This window comes from Megalobrama amblycephala, linkage group LG20 (genome assembly GCF_018812025.1).
Source record: "Megalobrama amblycephala isolate DHTTF-2021 linkage group LG20, ASM1881202v1, whole genome shotgun sequence".
In the NCBI taxonomy this organism is placed as follows: Eukaryota; Metazoa; Chordata; class Actinopteri; order Cypriniformes; family Xenocyprididae; genus Megalobrama; species Megalobrama amblycephala.
Genome location: NC_063063.1, coordinates 19,176,650 through 19,188,794, shown reverse-complemented (window position 1 = coordinate 19,188,794; position 12,145 = coordinate 19,176,650). Strand labels below are relative to the sequence as shown.

Genomic DNA, 12,145 nt, shown 5'->3' with positions numbered 1-12,145 from the left:
CCAAAGCTCTTCAGAGTAAGAGTGGAGAGAGCCCCAGATCTGGCCTTTAATGAATGAAGACAGACTCAGGTGGACAGGGGGTTATAAATGAGGAGATTAAAGAACACAGAGATAGACTGATAGTGGAAGACTGAAGTGTTTTAAGAGCTTTAGTATTCTAGAAGCGCACACTGTACATTTAGACATGATGAGCATGTCATCCATCCACTGCCTGCTGAGGAGAGTAGGAACTAATTACCTTCCTCTCTTTAAGCACACCCACAGTGCTCAGAGCCTAATGTAGTCCTCAGCCCATGCAGATGAGGCGCTTTAATGATGCTATACGGAATAAAATCCATCTGGACGGTGAGCTGAATGCCGTTGTGGCATCAACGCCTCGGTAACGGTACATCTGAGAACTTGAGCTCTTTGTTTGAGACGCATACAGCTATGCAGATGGGGATTGTTGGAGGTGTAGATTGATGCTCTTATACAACAGTTCAGTAAACAAGAAGTTAATACTGAGTAACTTACATTTTAGACTCAATATTACCAGAAGGGGCCATTCACAATCACACAGAGCGAGATTTGCATTTTAATGCGCTGCTTTTCCATTTTTTTCTATGCAAACATGCACTAGAATAGATGGACATGTTTGAATGTTCCACTCATGTCTCGCCACTTTTGCTGCATCCTGTGCATGTCACAGTGTTCTAAAAACATGGAACTCACGTTAAAAGCTCAACCTTTAAAAAAGACATTGCTGGACCTTGTGGGGTTTTTTTTCAATGCACAAACACAAAACTCCCAGGTCATTCGCATGGAGCAACAGCGTTGTTCATGAATGATTCATTGTTTGAATGAATCAGTTGAGTAAATGATTTTCACTGTGATGGAGAGCTGATGATGCTTCTCCAATCCCCAAAACTGTGTCCTTATTGTTATTTAGATTATGCATGTTGTAATTATATACTATATAGTGAAAATGGGTTTAGTTACTTATTTTTTTCCTAAATCTGATTCATTTTGAACAGATCAGTTGAGAAAATGATTCAATGAATCCCTCATAAAGAAACACTTGTTTCGTTCCAGAATGAGTCAGTGTTTCAGATAAATCGATTGAGTTGATGATTCAATGACTCATTCATTGATTCCGTTGCTGCCTTTGATATCCCACAATCCTGTGTGTTCCATTCTGTGAAAGTTAAGCTAAAAAAGAAAGATGGTGTCTGAAAGTTTTGGTTAGTGGTCAGTTCGTGTGTCAATGTATGTTTTTAACCAAATTTTTCCACTTTTGATGTCATTTCTAGTAAGAAATTACTACTGTAATTATTAAATATTTGCTTAGTTTTCACCAAAGCTCTCTTTATTTTGCTGTAGGTCATTAAATCATTACGCTGCCTCAAAAGTCTGTCTGAAATCAGTTTCGAAAGGGACCTTAGTGCGCAAACGCTGCCTACAAAGTCATTGCCTGATAAGGCAGCGAGGCAACAAGTCAGCTGCCTAAGTTTTTGGACAAAGCCACTGATTCATTCAGGAACACACAGTTGCATATCGCCACCTACTGATGCAGCTAACTGATGCACCTAATGATGTAACCACACTAGTAATACACAGACTGACAGTATTTCTGTACTTAAGCAAAGTGTTAAAACAGTGAAAAGTCCCAGTCCAGCTGAACTGTATATCAGCAATCTTAGAATAGCAATGAAAGTCGAGGACCAGAACAAACTGTTGTATAATACTCCTCGAAATCACAGGTGTGTCCATGGCTAATGAAGCCATTTAAAACACGCTGCACCTCCTCCCGTCCAACACGCCTCCAAGCTGCCCCGCCTTCCTCGCCCACACCCTCCCCAACATGGTGTAACTGTGGGTTCAAACAGAGTACACATGCAGTACAAGAAAGAGAGTCAATACATTCCAGTGCAGTCCGTCCCATTTCGATGACTCGTGTCCTTTTCATTCCTGCCTCATTTTTCCTGCCTCCCAGTATTAGCAATCTGCTTTTCGGCAATGCATCTGTCAGCTAGAGGCATTTGGGAGACATCCAATCTGCGCCTGACCGTATAGAGGGTTGTTATAGAGATTTACCCGAAAGAACTGCATGGGACTGGGATAATGGGTGGCTTTTCTGGAAGCTGCTCTGTAACAGGACAGGGTCAGGTGCGTCTCAGTTTGGTCTAGGTCTGGTGGGCAGCTGCTGAGAAAGTGAAGTGTGTCGTTGCGATGCCGCTGACCTCCGCATGACCTTCTCTGGAGGAAGGCGGAGTTGGCACAGGGAGCTATCAAGAGTGTGTGTTGCCATGACAACACCTGCAGTGTGCCACTGATATCATTTATTTTTCACTCAGGGGGAGGCTGGCAATGGTATTCAGATGGGCCCATTGCTCTCCAGTGACCAGGGGACAGATTGACAGCTAATGATGCCTTAAAAAGGAGTGGCTTAACTTGAACAAAATCATGACAGGCTTAAAAGTGTCTCCTGTCTATATTAACGCCAGAATACAGAGCTTCCTTTTCTTCCTCTCCATTTTATAAATCCCTCCAAGACGACATGCTTTGCATGCACGCCTTCTTCCCCAATCGTGTTTTAATCATTTCCCTTATTTGCAAACTCTCCCTCGGTGCCCACACGCATTCATTTTTTTCTGTTACGAGAAGAAACGCACACACACGCACTGTGGAGGCAGGAGACATGGTAATAAGAATGAGACATGAGGCCTCTGCCCCTGGCCACCAGCTGACTGAGGTAGGCCTTGGGAGTGATGGAGCGCAGGAAGTCTCTCATTGCCCCGCCGCTGAACCCGGCGCTCGGGTGCAACAACCCCCTCCTCCACTTTTCCTCTCCTGCTTCTCTTTCCTTAACTCGCGTCGTAAAGCATCGGCTCCACATGCTCAGTGCTGCACAGGGACTCACTCATCCAGCCATCTTAAAAGACAAACACCAATACGTCACGTTGTTTGCTAGTCCTAAGCAGCAGACACGGCAGGTGGCGAACAGGTATTGATCTGCTGCTCGAGCAAAGACGGCCGTCGTTCAATTTATCTCAATCAGTGCATTTCATTTGCATGTCATTTTCATCTTAGCTAGTCATTAAGAACTTGTAGTATTAATATTTGTATTGCGTAGTCCAATAAACCAGAGAGGAAACACCACAGGCCTTATTTAATCTCAAATCCTGGGCACTCGAAGGAGCGACATCGAGTAAAAATGTGGAAGACCAAATAATCTGCCGTTGTAAAAGTACACTTGGGGATTACTGATGGCACTTAAACTTAATAGGCATTTAAAGTGGATTGTGTATGCTGCTGAGAGCCTGTAATGATGGCTGTTTATGTGGCCTCCCATTTATAATAATTATGCAGAGTGTGAGGAGGGGCGGCCGCCGTGCAGTTCTGGACTATTGGCTTAGGCTGAATAATGACCTACTGTAGTTGACCGGGAGATGACCGTTGCCTTCTGCATGACCCCAGAACCCCAGACTCACCCCCTGATGCCTCTGCTGGTAAATAGAAAGCTCAATATGTCTATACAGCACCTCTGTGCCTATGTTGCCACAAAGAAGGCAGGCCCTTAGATGAGTGTGTGAGAATGAGTTAAAAAGGATTGTCTATTTCCACTGGATTTTCCTTTTCTTTTATGGCACCTTTTTCTTTTCTTTAGGCATTTTGTAGGAGACTGACCCCCTGGGCGGGAGGCCAACTGGAGCCGTCATCTGTCTGAAGTTTATTAGGATGTGTCCCACAAGGGAGGAGATAACAGTCACAATCGCCCAGTTTTGTCTGTGAGAACTGCACATTCATAGGCAAATTCACATTTATGTCTACCTGTAAAAACCTGCATAGTGGAACATGAGAGAAATACACATAAACATACATGCTTATCAGATTAAATTGTAGTCTAAATGGCTTAATAGGAGAAAAACATAAAATGCAAATATAAATATAAAATGTATATTTATACGTTTTAAATGATAAATCAAAAATATACAGCAAAAAGAGCCAGGTTTTCCACACACATTATCAAGTATTTGTTTAAAAAAACAAACAAAACAAAAAAACACTAGATGGGCCACCTAGCTTGAAAAAGCTTACAAATGTCAGCCAGAAGGTGGCAGTAGTGTCTACAGCCATACTGATGGAGCATCTAGATGTTAACAGTGGGTTGGCCCTTGTCTAGACTGGCATCCAAGATTCCTGGTTTACAGCCCCTAATGGTGAGAGTGTAAAGCACATTCTATAGAAAGGCCAAGGCAAAATGAAAGAAAGGGATATCAGTGGGCTTGCATGTTAAAAGGATCTTGGAGAAGTTTGCCTCCATTTTTAGTGCAATAAATCTCTTTGCTTCTCATTCCAGGATTTTAAGAGGATTCCACTGGGAATACTGGCATGTGTTGGGTCTGACCTTTGGGAGTCATGTACTTTGAATCTAGGGGCATAAATTAAGAGTTAGGAATGCAAAAGGATGGCATGGTTGAAGAAGAAAAAAGAATGGTTAAGAAAAGTCTCCATGGGCCCCTTCAACTAAACGGAACACAGAAAACTAACTATAGCGCAAAGAGCGAGAGTTACAACAATAAGACAAAGTAAAGTATATATGTTACGTGGTAGCGAACATGCAATGTGATTAGAGTACGAAGAAAAAAAAAAAAAAAAAATATCCTGCTGTCCTGCTGTCGTGATTCTTTAGCCTTGAGGATTGAGTAGGCTGTATAAAGCTGGCAGATGGATGTTAGCGTTCGCCACTATTTCATGTTCAAGTGTTCTGATTGAGGAGCCATGCGGCATGAGAAGGAAGGCAATGGCGGCAGGGGGAGGCTGATCTGAAGGAAACAGGGAGCCGTTAGTGCAACTATTGGATTTGCTTGCAAAATTAACTCACCAGAAGATTAAAACATTGGGTTTATTAGATGAATAACTCGGCAGTGCAGTCCAGAACTTAAAGGTGTAGTTTACCAATAAAGGGGGATAGCAACAAGCCTGTATGGCTTTATTTCTTCTATGAAAGAATTAAATAATCTTGAAAATAATATCTTCATGCCTTGAAGTGTTAGTTCACCCAAAAATGAAATTTCTGTCATTAATTACCCTCATGTCGTTCCAAACCCGTAAGACCTTTGTTCATCTTCGGAACACAAATTAAGATATTTTTGATGAAATCCGAGAGGTATATGACTTGTCCATAGACAGGAATATAACCACCACTTTCAAGGTCCAGAAAGGTACTAAAGACATTGACTACAGTGACTACAGTGGTTCAACCTTAATATTATGAAGCGACGAGAATACTTTTTGTGCGCAAAAACAAAACAAAAATAACGACTATTCAACAATCTCTTCTCTTCCCTGTCATTATCCTTACACAGTTGCCACAGTAAGCACAGGGAAGGCTTCCATGTTTACGTCCGAATGCCGGCTCAGTATTGGCCAAAGCTGCACACGTGAGCAGCAAGACGCATGCGTGTGATGCTGCTTAGGAGCTGGCCAATAATGAGTTAGCATTCTGATGTAGAACCTGGAAGTGCTGGACGTAAACAATGTATGAGAATGACACAGAAGAGAAGATATTGTTGAATAAAGTTGTTATTTTTGTTTTGTTTTTGCTCACAAAAAGTCGCTTCATAAAATTAAGATTGAACCATTGCAGTCACGTTGACTGTTTTAACGATGTCTTTAGTACCTTTCTGGACCTTGAAAGTGGTGATTATATTGCTGTCTATGGACGAGTCATATACCTCTCAGATTTCATCAAAAATATCTTAATTTGTGTTCTGAAGATGAATGAAGGTCTTACGGGTGAGTAATTCATGACAGAATTTTCATTTTTGGGTGAACTAACCCTTTAAATTAGCTTGAATGTAACTCTTCGCCCTCGCTTAATTTAGTATAGGGGATACATGAATATGCAAATTAGTCCCAGTCTCCAATCAATGACACCAGCTCAGACTACCTGATCCATTCGGTCACAAATGTAGTAAACGCTACACATTGCAATGGAAATAACGGTTTAATCCAGCCATAAATGTCTGAACCAGAAACTGATTCAGAAGAAGATTATTATACAGGGTCGTGATAAGTATCAGAATGGTAATGCGTTTTATGTATCGCTGTCTACAATGTCAGACACATAGCATAATCGATATTATTAGCTTTTGTCTTGACTACGAACAGCAAATCAAACATCAAATGTGTTGCTATTGTTACACGAGCCATGTTCCCATTCGCAATCTCAAAGTCAGACATCTACCTTCTAAAAGTCAGCATCCCTGGAAATGCTTTGAACATCATAGAAAATCAATGGAGAAAAGCCCCGCCCCACATGTTGAATGGACTGGTCACATGTTTGTGATGGTAGGAAACAGGGGCTGTTTTTGAGACTGTCTTTGGTTCACTGCAGTTTAAGAAGAAAATACTCAGCAATGGTGTTGTTGACTGATGAATTTGCACATGGTTTGTCTTAAAGGGTTAGTTCACCCAAAAATGAAAATTATGTCATTAATGACTCACCCTCATGTCATTCCAAACCTGTAAGACCTCCGTTCATCTTCGGAACACAGTTTAAGATATTTTAGATTTAGTCCGAGAGCTTTCTGTCCCTCCATTGAAAGTGTTTGTACGGTAGACTGTCCATGTCCAGAAAGGTAATAAAAACATCATCAAAGTAGTCCATGTGACATCAGTGGGTTAGTTAGAATTTTTTGAAGCATCGAAAATACATTTTGGTCCAAAAATAACAAAAACTACAACTTTATTCAGCATTGTCTTCTCTTCCGGAATCCTTTCCATTGAATTGATTCCATTGAATTGATTCCATTGAATTGATTCCATTGAATCCTTTCATCTGTCGACGTTGGTAATGCACTTTTACGTTGTTGTTTTTGGCGATTAGGACATCCACGACATGCACACCTACGCACCATTTTAAAAAATATAGCAATACCAAAATACAAACAATGTAGAATAGCTTGAATACAGAGTGCGTCTCCCTCAGACTGTAAACGAAGCTCGGGCGCACCAGATAACACGTCAGCAGCGTCTTACATCAGCAGCGTCACTGCAGAGTCGTGAACTGGATTGACAACAGACCCGGAAGAGAAGACAATGCTGAATAAAGTCGTAGTTTTTGTTATTTTTGAACCAAAATGTATTTTCGATGTTTCAAAAAATTCTAACTAACCCAATGATGTCACATGGACTACTTTGATGATGTTTTTATTACCTTTCTGGACATGGACAGTCTACCGTACAAACACTTTCAATGGAGGGACAGAAAGCTCTCGGACTAAATCTAAAATATCTTAAACTGTGTTCCGAAGATGAACGGAGGTCTTACAGGTTTGGAATGACATGAGGGTGAGTCATTAATGACATAATTTTCATTTTTGGGTGAACTAACCCTTTAAAGCATATTAAAAACACCACATATAGACATATAAACAACATGAAAAACTTTATCATAATGTCTTTAAATTTCATTTCCATGCTTCCACCAGAGTATAAACAAAATACTCTACTAATAAGCCATTAACTATTTTCTGTAGGCACTCTCCAAAACGCTCCCACATATTATAGATACGTGTAGTGATTTGTGTAGATGAGCCGAATAGCTGTTTATTCACTGTAAGTGGTGGATCAATAAAGACTGATGAGAGAGCTTTTTTTAATCTGCACGCTCTGCTTACACCAATGCTGTGACAGCGCTGTCGACCTCTTTGATTTGTGACTTCACAGCGGTCAATCATAGCGCTCCCTCAAAAACCTGTTGGTTAGAGGAATTGATTTAGCACCTTCCACGTCTTTATCACCTTGTAATTACGCTTGGTGTTGACACAAATATACTTGGCCTCCCCTCCACGCCTCTGTGCAGCAGAATTTATGCACTCAGGTTTTATGACCACTGCTTTATGAGTGGGACCGCCAGAGTTAGGCTTGAGTTCTAGCCAACGGCCTATATTTCATTCAGTAAGGTCAACGTTCCAGGGAAGCACCCGTAAAACAAGAGCAGGAGCCCCACATTGTCTGAAATGATTCTGAGGATGCATCTGAAGAGGTCTAAGAGATCTGAGCGATACAAGTGCAGCTATTTCGAAAATACTGCCATCAATAAAAGCTATTTCAATTACGTGTCAGTCACAGAGGGATTAAAAGTAAGAGCTGATAAATCTACTTGCCTGAATATAATAACAGCTTGATGACAAAATCAGAGTCATGCTCCAGCTATCTGAGATGGTTAGACTCATTGTTTACACAAATTAGAAATACGGCATGAGATAAAAATAAATGACCTGTGCACATCCTTACCATGTTTTGATAACCAACCATATCGGATGTTACATATTCTCACTTTTTTCTGAATAACAGAATCAAACCTGTTTTAGCTGTCTTGTTATTTAATCCTGATTATAGGGTTCATTAGCTGTTATATCTGTACATTTCATTAGTGTTAATTAAATATCAAGTGTGTCAAACATGTTGGTAGAATTCTTTCTTAAACTTGAAGTAATAGTTAATCTAAAAATACAAACCCGATTCCAAAAAAGTTGGGACACTGTACAAATTGTGAATAAAAACAGAATGCAATGATGTGGAAGTTTCAAATTTCAATATTTTATTCAGAATACAACATAGATGACATATCAAATGTTTAAACTGAGAAAATGTGTCATTTTAAGGGAAAAATAAGTTGATTTTAAATTTCATGGCATCAACACATATCAAAAAAGTTGGGACAAGGCCATGTTTACCACTGTGTGGCATCCCCTCTTCTTTTTATAACAGTCTGCAAACGTCTGGGGACTGAGGAGACAAGTTGCTCAAGTTTAGGAATAGGAATGTTGTCCCATTCTTGTCTAATACAGGCTTCTAGTTGCTCAACTGTCTTAGGTCTTCTTTGTCGCATCTTCCTCTTTATGATGTGCCAAATGTTTTCTATGGGTGAAAGATCTGGACTGCAGGCTGGCCATTTCAGTACCCGGATCCTTCTTCTACGCAGCCATGATGTTGTAATTGATGCAGTATGTGGTCTGGCATTGTCATGTTGGAAAATGCAAGGTCTTCCCTGAAAGAGACGACATCTGGATGAGAGCATATGTTGTTCTAGAACTTGGATATACCTTTCAGCATTGATGGTGCCTTTCCAGATGTGTAAGCTGCCCATGCCACACGCACTCATGCAACCCCATACCATCAGAGATGCAGGCTTCTGAACTGAGCGCTGAAAACAACTTGAGTTGTCCTTGTCCTCTTTAGTCCGGATGACATGGCTTCCCAGTTTTCCAAAAAGAACTTCAAATTTTGATTCGTCTGACCACAGAACAGTTTTCCACTTTGCCACAGTCAGTTTTAAATGAGCCTTGGCCCAGAGAAAACGCCTGCGCTTCTAAATCATGTTTAGATATGGCTTCTTTTTTGACCTATAGAGTTTTAGCCGGCAACGGTGAATGGCACGGTGGATTGTGTTCACCGACAATGTTTTCTGGAAGTATTCCTGAGCCCATGTTGTGATTTCCATTACAGTAGCATTCCTGTATGTGATGCAGTGCCGTCTAAGGGACCGAAGATCACGGGCATCCAGTATGGTTTTCCGGCCTTGACTCTTACTCAGAGAGTGTTCCAGATTCTCTGAATCTTTGGATGATATTATGCACTGTAGATGATGATAACTTCAAACTCTTTGCAATTTTTCTCTGAGAATCTCCTTTCTGATATTGCTCCACTATTTTTCGGCACAGCATTGGGGGAATTGGTGATCCTCTGCCCATCTTGACTTCTGAGAGACACTGCCACTCTGAGAGGCTCTTTTTATACCCAATCATGTTGCCAATTGACCTAATAAGTTGCAAATTGGTCCTCCAGCTGTTCCTTATATGTACATTTAACTTTTCCGGCCTCTTATTGCTACCTGTCCCAACTTTTTTGGAATGTGTAGCTCTCATGAAATCCAAAATGAGCCAATATTTGGCATGACATTTCAAAATGTCTCACTTTCAACATTTGATATGTTATCTATATTCTATCGTGAATAAAATATAAGTTTATGAGATTTGTAAATTATTGCATTCCTTTTTTATTCACAATTTGTACAGTGTCCCAACTTTTTTGGAATCGGGTTTGTAAAAATTTGTTAAGCCATTCTAAACCTATCCAATTTTCTTTTTTCTGTGGAAAACAAAAGAAGGTATTTTGAAGAATGTTTGAGCTGTTTTTGTCCATGTAATGAAAGTCAGTACCCAGCAAGCAATAGCCATCATTTCACCATATAGGTTACACCTGTTATAGTCTAACTTTAAGTAACCCACTTATAGCCAAAATAACCTTGAATTTGGTTACATGCATGTCGTTTTTGCCAAAATAACTTGCGAGATGTATGATATTCCATCATGTAAGCAAAGTCAACAGTGATTACAAGGTGTTTGGTTTCATTTGGTCTATTAAATTTTCACTGACAGCCCAAATTTTGCCTTGTTTTAGCCTAGACGCCAGGGCTGTGTTTGGACGCTATTATTAGACCTCTTTTAAACGCAAAATTGCTTTCATTGTATGGCCTAAAAAACACTGAAACATTTTTTAATATCTTTTTTGTGTGTTGCAAAGAAGAAAGAAAATCACACAGGTTTGAAACAACAATGACAGAGTTTTATTTTGAGTGAACTATCTCTCTTAAAGTATTACTTCACTTTCAAATGAAAAATTACCCCAAGATTTACTCACCCTCAAGCCATCATAGGTGTATATGACTTTCTTCTTTCTGATGAACACAATCAGAGTTATATTCTTAAATATCCTGATGCATCTAAAATGTATAATGGCAGTGAACGTGACCAATGAGTATGAAGCTCAAGAAAGTGCATCCATCCATTATAAGCGTACCCCACACGGCTCCGGGAGTTAATAAAGGTCTTCTGAAGCGAAAATATGCATTTGTTAAACTATAGATATTTAACAAGTTATAAAGTAAAATATATAGCTTCCGCCAGACCGCTTTCCGTATTCAACTTACATAAGAGCATAACTGATGTCACATTAGTTATGTTTTTTCGTAATTTGAATAGGGAAGGCGTAGGACGTAGCATAAGCGTTGTGAACTGCGAAGAGGCATTACACTTTCTTCGTCCAAGTCTGGCGGAAGGCTAGATATTTTATAACTTGTTAAATATGGATATTTTTCATACACAAATGCATCACATCGCTTCGCTTCAGAAGGCCTTTATTAACCCCCCCAGAGCAGTGTGGAGTACGTTTATGATGGATTGATGCACTTTCTTGAGCTTCATACTTGTTGGTCCCATTCACTGCCATTATAAAACTTGGATGCGTCAGGATATTTATTAATATAACTCCAATTCTGTTCATCAGAAAGAAGAAAGTCATATACACCTAGGATGGTTTGAGGGTGAGTAAAGCTTGGGGTAATTTTCATTTTAAACTGAACTAATCCTTTAAGATAACATTGAGCTCAGTTAAAGGCAAAATTAAAACATATTGATTCTATCAGTGGTGTATCTTTAAGAAACAGCTACACTATGCGTTCCTGCTCACATCCCATTTGTAAAACACAAAAATATATAGATTAAAGGGAATGTATCAAATAATGGTTTGCTTGGCCGATCACTCAATGTTCCAAGACTCAACTACAGCGATGAATCAACAGCCTATTATTGAGAATGTGCCTGTGTGGCCACAGTATTGCAGTGGTCTACAGACCACAGATGTACAACAGTTTTCTGTTAAGTCAATATGACATGCTACAAAACAGGCTCAATTTATTGCCTGCAAATCTCTTGGATATTTGTATGGATAATCTTATGTAAAATGTAACTGCTTTGTTTGAAAGCTGATATGCAATTCATTTTTTTTTAAATTGTGTGATTTATCAACAGAAATAAAAATTTACAAATCCTGATGCATTATATTTTGTCTGAAGTCTTCTTTGTAAAATGCTGCAATAAGAATGCACTGACTGAGTGAAGACCATCCCAGCTTTGTCATTTAGAATACAGTAAATGAATAGCTGCTAAGAGAAAGTCAGTGAGTATTGACCGATATGACTCATCTTATGGCCAGCTGCGTATTATTCATCATTAGTGAGGAGATGGATAGAGCGAGATAAGGAAAAGAAAATCAAAAAACATGCAGAACGCTTTAACCAACAAATTCAGCCAAG

The 12,145-nt window shown here is 39.8% G+C and overlaps 1 protein-coding gene across 1 annotated transcript in view; it reads right to left on the bottom strand.

Moving 5' to 3' along the window:
• Positions 1-12,145, bottom strand: part of skap1 (src kinase associated phosphoprotein 1) — a 34,935-nt gene that overhangs the window by 2,010 nt on the left and 20,780 nt on the right. The window lies entirely within an intron of this gene.